The following is a 15,390-nucleotide window of genomic DNA, read 5'->3' as shown; positions in this document are numbered from 1 at the left end:
CTGAATGTCCTTGAGTGGCTCGCCAGAGCCCGGACTTGAACCCAATCAAACATCTCTGGAGAAACCTGAAAATAGCTGTCCAGCAGCAACGCTCCCCATCCAATCTGAGAGAGCTTGATCAGCAGAGAATAAATGGGAGAAACTCCCAAAATAGGTGTGCTGTATTTTGTAAAAGCCAAAAGGTGCTTTACTTTGTAAAAGCCAAAGGTGCTTTTACAAGGGTCTGAATACTTATGTAAATGTGATATTTTGTGTGTAGATTGCTGAGGGGGAAAAAGCAATTTAATACATTTTAGAAGAAGGGTGTAACCTAACAAAATGTGGAAGAATTCAAGGGGTCTGAATACTTTCCGAAGGCACTGAATACATTTGTGCACAGCCATCCACAACCACAATCTGTAAGGTGTAAATAGCTAAATGAGAGAGCAGCAGTGTGATTCACATCAATATGTAGATATCAATAACAAGTGATATCCGTATCGCCCTCTAGGCTACAGCACTGCTGTCATCCTTACCGCCAAGCGTTTATTCAAGTTGGATAATCTTTGGATGCCGACAGCAGTCGCACCATTGGAAGACATAGCTTGGACTGTAACCTAAAAAAGCCTATTCCTGCCCTTCTCCCACGATCCATCAAATGCATTTGGTGTGTCATCATAGTGGTCTCTGACTTGTGGTCAGACTCACTCAGGCGGAACAAACTTTAAATCCTTTTTTCAATGCTGATTTGACAGCGTTGAGAAAACCGCAAGGTATCAAAGATTATTTTTGCAAACACCCTGTATGAATTTGTAAATAATCCTAGAAATAATCATCATTTTTCAAAAGTATCTATAATCTGATTACAATATTTTTGCTGGTAAAGTAATGGATTAGTTGTTTTTTTTGTGTGCATGCAATGGATTACATCACATGTAATCCATTACTACCCAACCCGATGTTATGTCATCACTAATGGCAAGACTAGTGATGTTGTGAGGCATGAAGCAGAGCCAAACTGGCTAACCATCGTTCTGTCAAGGGCATGTTAATCGAAAGCTAAGTGATACTGAAACAGATGTGAACATTTCATTCCATCCCTGGCACAATATTGTGCCAGCTCAAACACTCCTTGGCCAATCTGCAAGCAAGACCACAATCATAGTTTGTTCTGTTTTTCACCTCTGTGGGTATGACTGCAGTATGTTTGAATAATGTATATGACATGTGTTACAAAAGGGAACATATAATATCTAGCAGCATTTCTATAACATATTTTACAATGCAAATGTATCCATTTACAATTTTATGAAATGACAATAACATACAGGATTTCAATGACAACAACATATTTCCTCCTCCTGGAGGTGTCTCACCTACTATTGTCACTTCTCTGCTCTGACAGTAACAGAGTACACATCAACATGGTGCTTCTTCTTCCTATACCATATGGAACTACTCTTGAAATGAATTGTCACATCATGAGAAGAAGAACGGCAGCTGACTTCGCCTGAAGACTCAAACGGAATTTTTCCACTGCACATACTTCAGGCCTGAGTCTGCATCGTTGAAGTCGTATGTGGTGACATCACAATGAGGGGTGTCGTACTCTCTAACCAATCAGAGCCAACGACACATTTTCAAAACGCCGCTTTACCCATGTGTGTTCGTTCTGGCTCTGGCCCAACCCACTGGTTTCTGGGACCAATCAGAATGGTCAGAACGTGTTTGCGTTCTTGAAAACGCCGGGGAGGTACTCCGATCCAGACTCATTGCGGAGAAGAAAATAACGTCCGTTGGCGTGGCGTAGCGTTTGGCCGGAGCAAGGAGGTTGGGTAGCCAGGCAGATATAGTGTACTGTATAGCTGACATGATCTCGGTCTACCTCATTGATTGAGCAGTTCAGTTATTGCACATTCTGTTTAATGATACAAAAGCCTTATGCTGCTATGGTCCTACTCACACCATGAGATACTTGTATGATGATTGGATGTTTGAGCGTCTGAATGCCAAGCTAAAGGTCTAGCAGCTGTAATACCACAGTCACCCACGACTCCAACTGTGAAGTGACCTGCAAGGCTACCGACTGGCAGCTTGGTCCTCTCCTCTAAAAAAATGGAGCTGTTGCTCAGTCTATCTCAAAGGATGGCTGTGTATAAATATTCCAGCTGAAGATGAATAGGTGATGAGGAAAGGGTTGCCTTAAAGAGGTTCACAGCATTTTGAGTTGCTCATCTATTATTTTTCTTCTTTCTCCTTGGCCCTGAAACGTCTTCAAAGACTTCTCCCACGATACCTCCCTCCTCCTCCTCCTTGATCATTGTGCATCCTCATCTTCTGTACAGAGAGCCCAGGTGGTCCCAGAGGATGCCCTGTGCCCTACAGGTCTCTCTCACAACAGCAACACATCACATGGTAAACAGCAGGATCATAGGACAGCGATGAGCATTCAAACAGAAAAGACTACAGCACAGAGGAGCCTTGAGTTGAGATGTGCATAGCTCCGATTAACTAGCTTAATCGGAACATTCAATGACAGAGGACATGACTAACAACCTTTTTAAAAGCACATTGTCATTGAAATGTGCACCTGATCCCACCTTTCCATCTAATAAAGCCACCTAGTTTAAACAACATCAACACATCTATAACAACCATGAGAATGAAACCCATTAATGCTGGAAAGTCGTAACCCCAAAATAGGCATAAATACTCACCAATAGCTGTAGGTTGGTGGCTGATGTGGTCTATTTCCCAGGTGCAGTCCTGAAACAAAAAGAGTACAAGGCTGAGTATGGTGAAGGGGCAACTTGTTCAGCTCAGACAGTAAAGCCTTGATCTATCACCCCCCTCCTTCCTCAGTCCCTTGGTTATAAAGTAGTCTGGCTTTTGGGCCAAAATAACATCATTACTGCGCCACTCACAGCAAGATTTCCTAATTGGTTTTTAAGCAACACCGCACAAATAAAGATGAGAAGCTCAAAAGGCCCAATCTTAAACAGGAGAGTTAGAGCAGTGAGGACATGTTGACATCACATGCTCTTGGGGTACTTCCTGTCACAGCTGATCAGATCTTCATGCCAATGCACTCAACAAAGAGCACTTTGAGCTTATCTCTGGCTTGGAGGGGAGCATCCTGAAAGGAACTGGTATGTCATTAGATTAGCAACAAACCCAAGCACTAACACATTTAAGAGAGGAGAAAAAAAAGTTGTCACTCAGTTTAGTGTGATGTGATTACTGAGTACGGGCTCACAAAGATTCTGATTCATTAAGTAGCTCTATGTTGTTGGCGCCATAATGGGGAGAGGGAGCAGAGATGGAGGGAGGGAGAGAAGGAAAGAATCTCTCTCTCTCTCTCTCCCTCACACACCTCCCTCTGGCCAGATGTGTTCTGCATGATAAGCCTTGTGCTGACACATCCTTCCTCCCCTCAAGGCTTCAGGTGGCACTCTCTCCCATTCACACATCTCCCTCACACACCTCCCTCACACATCTCCCTCACACATCTCCCTCACACATCTCCCTCACACATCTCCCTCTGGCCAGATATGTTCTGCATGATAAGCCTTGTGCCGACACATCCTTCCTCCCCTCAAAGCTTCAGGTGGCACTGGAAGTGATTTGCACATTGTATTGTTACCAAGACTCATTGGGACACGCCAACTTCGCTGAAGAGATTCCTTACACTAATCAGGGCTAACACCACAGCACAGAGACGGTAATGTTATCTTACCACATCTTCCTATCCAGAGATAGCTTCTGTTCGTGCTCAGGCTGGAGTGCTGATTAAAGCTTGGCTGCTTCTTTGATGTCCTAAAACAGCCTGTCTCCCTTTACCAACATCAGCTGATACTGAAGGGGAGAGATGCTTCAAAGTAAAACTACACCAGGGCAAACAAGACTGATCCCCTGGGCCCTCAGTGTGAAGTGATAGAATTGTTTTCTGGAGTGTTTGCCTCCATCTCATATACAGAAGGACAAGGGCATAGGCTTACTGCATTCTAACAAGTCGCATTCTACTTTTCCTTCCAGGAGAGGTTGCCATCGGCAGCTAAACTCAGTCTGTGTGGAAACAGGGCAGATTCTCCCGCAAATCTAGACAAATTACTGGAGTCACAAGCTGTGCCCGATAGGCTACTGCAGCAGAGTCCAGCCAGTGTAAATCTCAACCCCACATCCTCTCTGTGAAGGAACGCTTCCAAATCCACATTCCACTCCACAATTAGAGCCGAGAGAGGATCCATCCAGCTTCAGAGGGACAGTTAGTTTGTCAGGGGAGCTGTCAGGGGAGAGGAGAGATGAGGAGAGGAGGGAAGAGAAGGGATGAGGAGAGGAGGGAAGAGAAGGGATGGGGAGAGCCTGCTGACAGCATGGAGACCTGAGTGTCACTCAACGAGCATGTGGGAGATGCCATGACTATAGAGTGCTGATGTTCACTGTCAGCCATCACGGGTCCTCAGGGGCCATGTGGGCCCACTCCTGCTATTAGCCTATGTCAAAACCCCTGGCGCAGTCTGACAGGTGTGCTGGTTAGGAATAGTCTAAGTGTTGTTCTGTGCCCCCCTGCCCCCATGGCTGTGCCCAATGGCATTCTTCAGCCATTTTAATTATCAACCATCATTTGGTTTAAGACGGGGGTATAAATAAATCATTGTTGCGTGGCACACAGAAAAATCTAATCAAGAAAAATCCAACACATTAGCGCAGCATATCTAAATGCTTAGGAGAACTGATAGAGCCAGAAGAAGCATTGCCAGGTGATAAATATATGAGCAAGTAGCACACAGCTGAACTATCTACCAAACAATGTCCACGTTCCATCTGACGAGTAAACTGTTTGAACCAATAGTAAGCAGCGCTGTGTGACTCCTTCTCCCAGGGGAAGACACAGAAACCAACCAACTGTGTTTGTTACGGAGAACACAGTGCCAGTTATGAGGCAGAGCAGAATGTAATTTCACCTCCTCTTCAGGTATTTGAAGTTTATCTGGGACATTTCCTCTGGTTTGCTCAACTTCTCAAGGCACAAAACAATCAGCACGTTTTCTCTGGCGACTGGAATGTGTCCTGCGCTCTCACACACAACACAAATACGCGCAAGCATGCAGACACACACACACACTCTCCTTTTCTCAGACAGATAAAGTGTCAGCAACACCACTGTCTCTCCCGCTCAGCCACGCAGTCACATTGTGCTCTGGCTGCAGTATCATCTCATGCCCTTGGGCTCCGTTTGGTCCCTGAGGCCCCAATCACACTGCAGTACACTGCAGCTGCTACTTCTCTGCATAGGACCATTTTGATCAGTCACAGGAGACGCCAACAAATGACACTTGTTCTGTTGATGGGAGGAAAATTACCAACACCTGCAACAACTCACAATCAATCTGCATGCATTGTCTAGAAATAACCAATTACAGTACATTACTGCAATATGAAAAAACAAAGTACTGTGCCAAACTTACAGTATCAGTAGGCCTGTCAAATGGTTACATCTGACATGTGGTGAGAACATACAGCCTAATATAGTAGCTAGCTAGCTACATATGTAGGATATTCATTGTATCACTCTTCTGCTCAGCAGGATTATGCAACCTTGCAGTGTACGGTTTTAAAAGGCTTCTAAAGTTTCTAATTTCCACTGAAAAAGGTCAGACTTGATTTGCCCTAATGTAAAATGTATCGACGCCTACAAAAAAATATCTACATTTGTATTTATCTCATCCCTCGTAAACAACAGTTGTGGACTACCAGTAAAATACTTACTTACAGGACCTTTCCAACAATGCAGAGAGAACGAAAATAGAGACATAATTTAAAAGTAAAACACATAAAAGTATAATAGACACACAATGAGTAATAATGAGTAACAATAACTTAGCTGTATACAAAACATTAAAAACGTCTCTTTCCATGACATAGGCTGACCAGCTATGGTCCCTTATTGATGTCACTTAATAAATCCACTTCAATCAGTTAGATGAAGGGGAGGAGACCGGTTAAAGAAGGATTTTTAAGCTTTAAGACAGTTGAGACATGTGTTGTGTATGTGTGCCATTCAGAGGGTGAATGGGCAAGACAAAAGATGGAAGTGTCAAGAACCGGTTTGTGTCAAGAACTGCAATGCTGCTGGGACATCCAGCCAACTTGACACAATTTTCGGAAGCATTGGAGTATGTGATGAGTCAAAAACAAGTTAGTGCAAAAAAGGTCAATGCAGATAGTTAAATAGATAACCAAATAGCTACCCGGACTAACTATTTAGCTGTCTTATGGCTTGGGGGAGGTAGAAGCTGTTCAGGGTCCTGTTAGTTCCAGACTGTGCATCGGTACCGCTTGCCGTGCGGTAGCAGAGAGAACAGTCTGTGACATGGGTGGCTGGAGTCTTTAACAATTTTTTGTAGCTTTCATCTGACACACTGGGAGCTCGGCCCCAGTGATGTACTGGGTCGTACACACTACCCTCTGTAGCACCTTGCGGTCAGATGCCAAGCAGTTGCCATACCATGCAGTGATGCAGCTAGTCAAGATGTTCTCAATGGTGCAGCTGTAGAACTTTGAGGATCTGAGAGCCCATGAGACATTTTTTGAACCTCCTGAGGAGGAAGAGGCATTGTTGTGCCCTCTTCACAACTGTCTTGGTGTGTTTGGACCATGATAGTTAGTTGGTGATGTGGACACCAAGGAACTTGAAGCTCTCAACCTGCTCCACTACAGCCCCGTCGATGAGAATTGGGGCGTGCTCAGCCCTCCGTTTCCTGTAGTCCACGATGAGCTCCTTTGTCTTACTGACGTTGAGGGAGATGTTGTTGTCCTGGCAGTGTCTCTTACCTCCTCCTTATAGGCTGTCTCATTGTCGTTGGTATGCAGGTCTACCACCATCGTCGGCAAACTTAATGATGGTGTTAGAGTTATACGCGGCCACGCAGTCATGGGTGAACAAGAAGTACAGGAAGGGCCTTACCCCTGAGAGGCCCCCGTGTTGAGGGTCAGCATGGCAGATGTGTTGTTGCCTGCCCTCACCACCTGTGGGTGTGCCATCAGGAAGTCCAGGATCCAGTTGCAGAGGGAGGTGTTCAATCCCAGGGTCCTTAGCTCAGTGAGGAGCTTGGAGGGCATTATGGTGTTGAACGCTGAGCTGTAGTCAATGAACAGCATTCTCACGTAGGTGTTCCTTTCGTCCAGGTGGGAAAGGGTCGTGTGGAGTGCAATAGAGATTGCGTCATTTGTGGATCTGTTGGGGTGGTATGTAATTGGAATGGGTCCAGGGTGTCTGGGATGATGGTGTTGATGTGAGCCATGACCAGCCTTTCACAGCATTTTATGGCTACAAATGTGAGTGCTACAGGGCGATGGTCATTTAGACAGGTTACCTTAGCGTTTTACAGACAGAGTCAGGGAGATGTTGAAAATGTCAGTGAAGACACTTGCCAGCTGGTAAACGCACGCTCTGAGTACGTGTCCTGGTAATCCACCAAGCCATGCGGCCTTGTGAATGTTAACCTGTTTAACTAGGGCTGGGCGATATATCAAATTAATTGGATTAATTCTAAATTACGTTTTTGCGTGATATTCCAAAACGCCTGTATCGCAAGAATCTAGGTTTTGTTATTTTCCGTTTTTATGAGTGTTTATGTCCGCTTGTTCTCGTCTTGTATTTTTGGTCTCGTCTCTTTCGATCCTTCTGTGCTATGTGCGCCTCCCCATTTACACCAGATGTCTGTATATAATTACGAGCTGCACCTCTCCGCCCTAACAATGGGAGTTGTTGTCCCAAAGGCGGGAAGGCAGGCAACAAGACTCGGTCCAAAATAAACCCATAGACACGCATTTGGCTTTATTTTTGGGCAGATTTTAGCGGGAGTGAAACTTCTCACTTCGCCTCTTCTTCTATCGTTTACACACACTTCAAACCCCTCTTGCCTCTCACAACAACAACATTGAGAGATCTCGTCTTCCTCTCTGACAATCGGTTTTAACTCGCTACTTTCATTTGCAGAATCGGTCATATGGACACCAAAACACATTGAGACATTATTTTACTGTACTAGAGGAGAAGATAACTTTTCAAACGATACCCTTTTCGTCTCAACTACCAAATTGCAAGCAGATCAGACACTACTAAAACAAGGGTATCAATGAACCTTGAGCATACCCTTTCCAGAATCAGTTCATCGCGCAGCGCATTAGGGTACCACTGGCAGCATTTTAGCCAAAGACTTATACTAGCTGTCTAGTCTGTGTTTTATAAATGTGCAATAAGCATAAAACACAATTATATAAAAGGAATTGGCAACTCATTCTCATTCTGAGAAATAAGGTAGGCCACTTGATTTCAACATCAAAACAAAGTGGACAGGCTCTCATGCTTTTCAAACAATTGGAGACAGACAGAACAAAAGTTCATAACAATTCAACTGTTCAAACTTGTTAGCTAGCAAATAGATCGAAGTTGGCTAAAGTTGATGTTAAAACATAAATATTAGCTGGCTAATCACTAACGAGAGATTGTTGATTAGACCGGTGTTAATTCTCTATAGCCTAGTGCCTGCTACAAGAAGTTAGTCATGATTAGTGAATGTGCATTATGCATGGTTCTAGTTACATTTGTAACCAAAAAGGGAATGTTCATAGACAGACTTGAAAACCAGATCATTGATTATTGCAACAACAAAAAAAGCAGGTTCAACTATTTTGATAAAATAATGCAATTATTAGTGGGTCTTATGGTTGTGGAAGGCTTAAATTTAGCCTAGATATAACTTCACAAGCCCTGAATTCATTAGACTATTGCTGACTTTTTGAAATGCAGTGAATATTAACTTTAATTGTACAACAACGCTTCTAGAGAGATATATAATCATTAGTCGCCCACCATATTGCCCAGCCTTATGTTTAACCTGTTTAAACATTTCCTGTTGCTGCCAGATTATTTTCCTGCTGTAGCAAACTGGCTCAAATTAAGATCATACATCTGTACATGGTTGAACATATCATATACCGTCCTTAGGAAGTCATGACTGTAGTATGAGTCAGTGTAATAGCTTCTCAGTGTCTGCTAACAGTGTAGGGTATTTGCCCTTCTTATCTGTTTTGAGAAAGGTGACAGACAGGTTGTGTGTTGAGCTTCTCCCAGTGTTCTGCAGACAATGTTAAGACCCTAGAATAGGCTGCGGTGTGGGTGACACCTCTAGGAGATCAAACATTGAGGAGCACACTACTGTCTGTCAATAACTCCTCTTAGCTGCATCATATGCCAGGAGCTGACGTCCATTAAGTTACATAACATCCTCCATGCTCGTTGATCTCTGCCGTAACACTTGGTCTACTCCCTTAGATTCATCAGACAAATCACAGGAACATATGCAATCAGCCATCATTAATTACACACGCAGGGCTTCAATTGCTCTGCATGCACAGAAATATTATCCATTCTAAATGCGTGAATAAGTGAAAGTCAACTATCCTCCACATAAGGCCTGACTCAGCACATGGACATCTCTGCAGTCCTGAGGAACACACACACACACACACACACACACACACACACACACACACACACACACACACACACCCCCAACAGGTGAAGTCCAGAAGGAAATCTATTCCCATCGATCTCCTCTACCCTCTCCTTTTCAGCAGACAATTCATTTTAAAGGCTTGCTAAGCTTTTCCAAGGCCACTTTACACCATCAACCTTTTACAAGGCTTCCCACCTCTGTGATGCCATGCCCTTGCATCCCAAAGCAATCATTGGACTCTCCTCTATATTGCAGACACATATCGGCAGCAATCAGCGGGAAAGGAAATTAAAGGGCTTTGAGGCAAGAACTGTGATAAACACATGGTTATTAAAATATAAAATAGTACGCATTGACCTCCAGAGGTATTTGCCTTAGCCTGGAGTCTACGGTATATACAGTTGAAGTTGGAAGTTTACATACACCTTAGCCAAATACATTTAAACTCAGTTTCACAATTCCTGACATTTAATCCTATTAAATATTACATGTCTTAGGTCAGTTAGGATTACCACTTTAATTTAACAATGTGAAATGTCCGAATAATAGTAGAGACAATGATTTATTTCAGCTTTTATTTATTTCATCACATTCCCAGTGGGTCTGAAGTTTACATACACTCAATTAGTATTTAGTAGCATTGCCTTTAAATTATTTAACTTGGGTCAAATGTTGAGTAGCCTTCCACAAGCTTCCCACAATAAGTTGGGTGAATTTTGGCCCATTCCTCCTGACAGAGCTGGTGTTTGAGTCAGGTTTGTAGACCGCCATGCTCACACACGCTTTTTCAGTTCTGCCCACACATTTCTTATAGGATTGAGGTCAGGGATTTGTGATGGCCACTCCGATACCAGAACTTTGGAAGTATGCTTGGGGTCATTGTCCATTTGGAAGACACATTTGCAACCAAGCTTTAACTGATGTCTTGAGATGTTGCTTCAATATATCCACAATTTCCCTACCTCATGATGCCATCTATTTTGTGAAGTGGACCAGTCCCTCCTGTAGCAAAGCACACCCACAACACGATGCTGCCACCCCCGTGCTTCACGGTTGGGATGGTGTTTGTAACGGCTTCTAGGAGTAGTGGGTGGAGGAGTCAGGCGCAGAGAGCAGGGTAGTTCGAAACGTTATTTCCAAGAACAGAGTGACGGTCACGCCACACACAAGGGCGCATAAAGACCCAGTCCAACAAAACAGGAAGAAACTGTTCGGAGAAACGGAATCCACAAATAATCCACACACCGTGAACAGAAAAACAAGCCCGCACAAAAGCCGGCGGGCCTACCGGGTTTAAATAGCCCAAAACAAAACAAGAAACAGGTGAAACTAATCAGACAAAACTAAATGAAACAGAAAAGGGGATCGGTGGCAGCTAGTAGGCCGGCGACGACGACCACCGAGCGCCGCCCAAACAGGAAGAGGCACCATCTTCGGCTGGATTCGTGACAGTGTTCGGCTTGCAAGCCTTCGGCTTGCAAGCCTCCCCCTTTTTCCTCCAAACATAACGATGGTCATTATGGCCAAACAGTTCTATTTTTGTTTCCTCAGACCAGAGGACATTTCTCCAAAAAGTATGATCTTTGTCCCCATGTTCAGTTGCAAACCATAGTGGCTTCTTCCTTGCTGTGCGGCCTTTCAGGTTATGTTAATATAGGACTCGTTTTACTGTGGATATAGATACCGTCGTAGATGTTTCCTCCAGCATCTTCACAAGGTCCTTTACTGCTGTTCTGGGATCGATTTGCACTTTTCGCACCAAAGTACGTTCATCTCTAGGAGACAGAACGCGTCTCCTTCCTGAGCGGTATGACGGCTGCATGGTCCCATGGTGTTTATACTTGCGTACTATTGTTTGCACAGATGAACGTGGTACCTTCAGGCATTTGGAAATTGCTCCCAAGGATGAACCAGACTTGTGGAGGTCTTGGCTGATTTCTTTTGATTTTCCCATGATGTCAAGCAAAGAGGCACTGAGTTTGAAGGTAGGCCTTGAAATACATCCACAGGTATGCCTCCAATTGACTCAAATTATGTCAATTAACCAATCAGAAGCTTCTAAAGCCATGACATAATTTTCTGGAATTTTCCAAACTGTTTAAAGGCACAGTCACCTTAGTGTATGTAAACTTCTGACCCACTGGAATTTTGAAATTGAATTGAAATAATCTACCTATAAACAATTGTTGGAAAATGACTTGTGTCATGCACAATGTAGATGTCCTAACCGACTTGCCAAAACTATAGTTTGTTAACAAGAAATTTGTGGAGTGGTTGAAAAACGAGTTAATGACTCCAACCTAAGTACGTAAACTTCCGACTTCAACTGTACATGGCCAGGCAGCATGACTGCGACACCAGGTAATACATTATAGAGGTTAGAGGTTGACTATTAACATCTTGCTCCCGTGAATGTGATTAGAATTAAACCAGGGGTGACATGCAGGTCGGGTACGTTCAACGTTGTAAGTGCTGACACTAGAGCTTGTAATATTATTTCAGTCACTATCTCTTCCCTTCAAACGCCTTCACTTAATTCCCTCATTAGAATGCATGAGGTGGAATCTTCACCATGGCAAAAACAAAGCAAGGTTATTCTGATGTTCGGATTCTGAAACTATGAAGCACTAAGAAGAATGCCCTGTCAAGAAGTGCCACTCTTCTTGTTCAACACTCATCCTGTGTCATCCTCATATTGACTATCTTACTTCGGCGCCCAGACAGTTCTGTCAGCTCTACCCTCCTGTCTCCCCCTATATTATTCAGCAGAGTTTGACAACTGATATACATGACGAGTCAGTAGGAGGGTATATAAATTACAGCACTGCAAGTGAAGGTGAGACTTCTCAGGGTTCTATGCCTTAGTCGTCGCCCCTTCATTGTGTGGTGCCTCTCAGTGTGAGACTTCAGAGCAGGAGAAAGAATAACATGGGCTGAAGCACTAACCCCCACTGTCTTCTAAAGTACAATCCAATATTTTTTAAACGTTGTTAAAAAGTACTTCTGCGAGAAAGACAGAGGCATGTCAGACTTTTCAATTGATATGAATTTATTCCCAACCACAGTTGTGTCAGATACGTACAGTAGAAAAATAATGATGCATAACATTTGTTCATCAAACCTTAACGCCGAGATGGAATACATCAATTTGATGTGATGCAGAGTTGACATAAAAAACGTTTGTGCTTATTTGTAATATCCATCTGTTTCTACTCTGCCATTACATCCCATTTATCATTACATACCCTGATATGAGTGTTTTAACCCCAGTCATTACAATAAATTAATCTGAAGACATGGATGTCGATTAAGGCAGCCCTCCGCCCCTCTCTGATTCAGAGGGGTTGGGTTCAATGCGGAAGACACATTTCAGTGGAATACATTCAGTTGTACAACTGATTAGGTATTTCCCTTTCCCATATCAGGACCCCTGATGCATCTGGGGTTTTGATGCGTCTGTTGTTTGTCATCCTTCAACATGTGACACTCCATCTGTGAGACAATTCAGGGGGTATCTGTCTGCCCATCGTCCCAGTGAGGAACCTAATGATATTTCACAAGACTAGCTCAAAGCAGCTGTTCCACCAGGATATCAGATACAACGCAATGTGTTTACAACTGACTCCAGAAAGGAACTGTCCAAGGTGCTGAACAGCATAAGGATAACATGGTGCACTTCATAAGTAGGACTATTGACAAAGTAAAATTGTACATTCAGGTTTCATCCCGTTTTGTGCTATGATGCCTACGATGCCTAGCTCAAATGAAATCTCTGAAATATTTGGTCAAACAAAATGTCTACATATTTCTAGCTATGTCATCACTGCCCAGATAGAACAGATCACATTCAGATGGATGTGAGGGCTAGATGTCTGAGGAGCTTAGGCTGTATTGGCAGTCTGTCTCATGAAGGCTTGCCCCCCCCCCCTTCTCTTTCTCTCTCTCGCTTACTCACTTTCTTCATCCCTCTCTTTTTCTCTCCCACCCTTGTTTCTCTCTGATGGTTTTTAAAGATATCAAACTAAATTGGATTCCATTTGAAGGCAACAGCACAGTGTCCTGCAGCCTTTTTACATCACCCAGCAGAACTCACATGAAATATAAATCTATATCCTTTCTCCATTAAAAGACTAAGCCCTGCCTAAGCCGGGGTGGGGGTGAAAATAGCTGTGCAGTGACGCTCCCCATCCAACCTGACAGAGCTTGAGAGGATCTGCAGAGAAGAATGGGAGAAACTCAGACATTATTTTAAGTGAATCTAAAAAATATCCTATGGAATAAATTACTGAAGGAACCCCTTTTCAGATTTCGCTAGGTTTCATGGGAATTAAGACTCACACTTTGGTAGTCATTTCTTACCATGTCCATTATTAAAATAGGATTTCCTGCATATAGAAATTACAGTTTTTGTTTTCAACATTCATTACAGGTAACTTAAACTCCATTTTTATTCAAACAGTTGAGAGTATTTGTCTCCTAAGAAGACTCTTCAGTATCATTGTCACTTCAGAGCTGTGTGTGTGTGTGTGTTTTACAGATGGCAGAGAAAAGCAGAGCACCAGTGTGGGACTAATACATGGAATTGGCACGAGGGAAAGCAAGGTGTCTTATTTGTGATAAAGATGTAAGCATGGGGTCAGCAACCTGTGGAATCACCTTAAGAACACCCATCCAAAAGCCCATATGTGTTATATTAAGTTAAAATAAGTGTTCATTGCTCATTCAGTATTGTTGCAATTGTCATTATTACAAAAATGTGTGTGTGTGTGTGTGTGTGTGTGTGTGTGTGTGTGTGTGATATATATATATATATATATATATATATATATATATATATATATATATACACACACACACACACACACACACACACACACACACACACACAGTGGGGCAAAAAAATATTTAGTCAGCCACCAATTGTGCAAGTTCTCCCACTTAAAAAGATGAGAGAGGCATGTAATTTTCATTATAGGTACACTTCAACTTACGAGACAAAAAAATTCCAGAAAATCACATTGTAGGATTTTTTATTAATTTATTTGTAAATTATGGTGGAAAATAAGTATTTGGTCAATAACAAAAGTGTATCTCAATACTTTGTTATATACCCTTTGTTGGCAATGACAGAGGTCAAATGTTTTCTGTAAGTCTTCACAAGGTTTTCACACACTGCTGCTGGTATTTTGGCCCATTCCTCCATGCAGATCTCCTCTAGAGCAGTGATGTTTTGGGGCTGTTGCTGGGCAACACGGACTTTCAACTCCCTCCAAAGATTTTCTATGGGGTTGAGATCTGGAGACTGGCTAGGCCACTCCAGGACCATGAAATGCTTCTTACGAAGCCACTCCTTTGTTGCCCGGGCGGTGTGTTTGGGATCATTGTCATGCTGAAAGACCCAGTCACGTTTCATCTTCAATGCCCCTTCTGATGGAAGGAGGTTTTCACTCAAAATCTCACGATACAGGGCCCCATTCATTCTTTCCTTTACACGGATCAGTCGTCCTGGTCGCTTTGTAGAAAAACAGCCCCAAAACATGATATTTCCACCCCCATGCTTCACAGTAGGTATGGTGTTCTTTGGATGCAACTCAGCATTCTTTGTCCTCCAAACACGACGAGTTGAGTTTTTACCAAAAAGTTATATTTTGGTTTCATCTGACCATATGACATTCTCCCAATCTTCTTCTGGATCATCCAACTGCTCTCTAGCAAACTTCAGACGGGCCTGGACATGTTCTGGCTTAAGCAGGGGGACACGTCTGGCACTGCAGGATTTGAGTCCCTGGCGGTGTAGTGTGTTACTGATGGTAGGCTTTGTCATTTTGGTCCCAGCTCGCTGCAGGTCATCCACTAGGTCCCCCCGTGTGGTTCTGGGATTTTTGCT

The 15,390-nt window shown here is 43.2% G+C and overlaps 1 protein-coding gene across 2 annotated transcripts in view; it reads right to left on the bottom strand.

Annotated features, from left to right (window-relative positions):
* The window catches only part of LOC109895276 (amyloid-beta A4 precursor protein-binding family A member 2), a 77,435-nt gene that overhangs the window by 51,874 nt on the left and 10,171 nt on the right, over window positions 1–15,390 (bottom strand). For both annotated transcript variants that reach the window (XM_031830792.1, XM_031830791.1), the window contains exon 2: window positions 2,697–2,745. The gene's annotated coding sequence lies outside the window, so the exon portion shown is untranslated. The remainder of the gene's footprint in view (window positions 1–2,696; window positions 2,746–15,390) is intronic.

Source organism: Oncorhynchus kisutch, linkage group LG8, assembly GCF_002021735.2.
Source record: "Oncorhynchus kisutch isolate 150728-3 linkage group LG8, Okis_V2, whole genome shotgun sequence".
Lineage (NCBI taxonomy): Eukaryota > Metazoa > Chordata > Actinopteri > Salmoniformes > Salmonidae > Oncorhynchus > Oncorhynchus kisutch.
The sequence above is the reverse complement of the archived record's forward strand: the minus strand, read 5'-3'. Positions and strand labels throughout refer to the sequence as shown.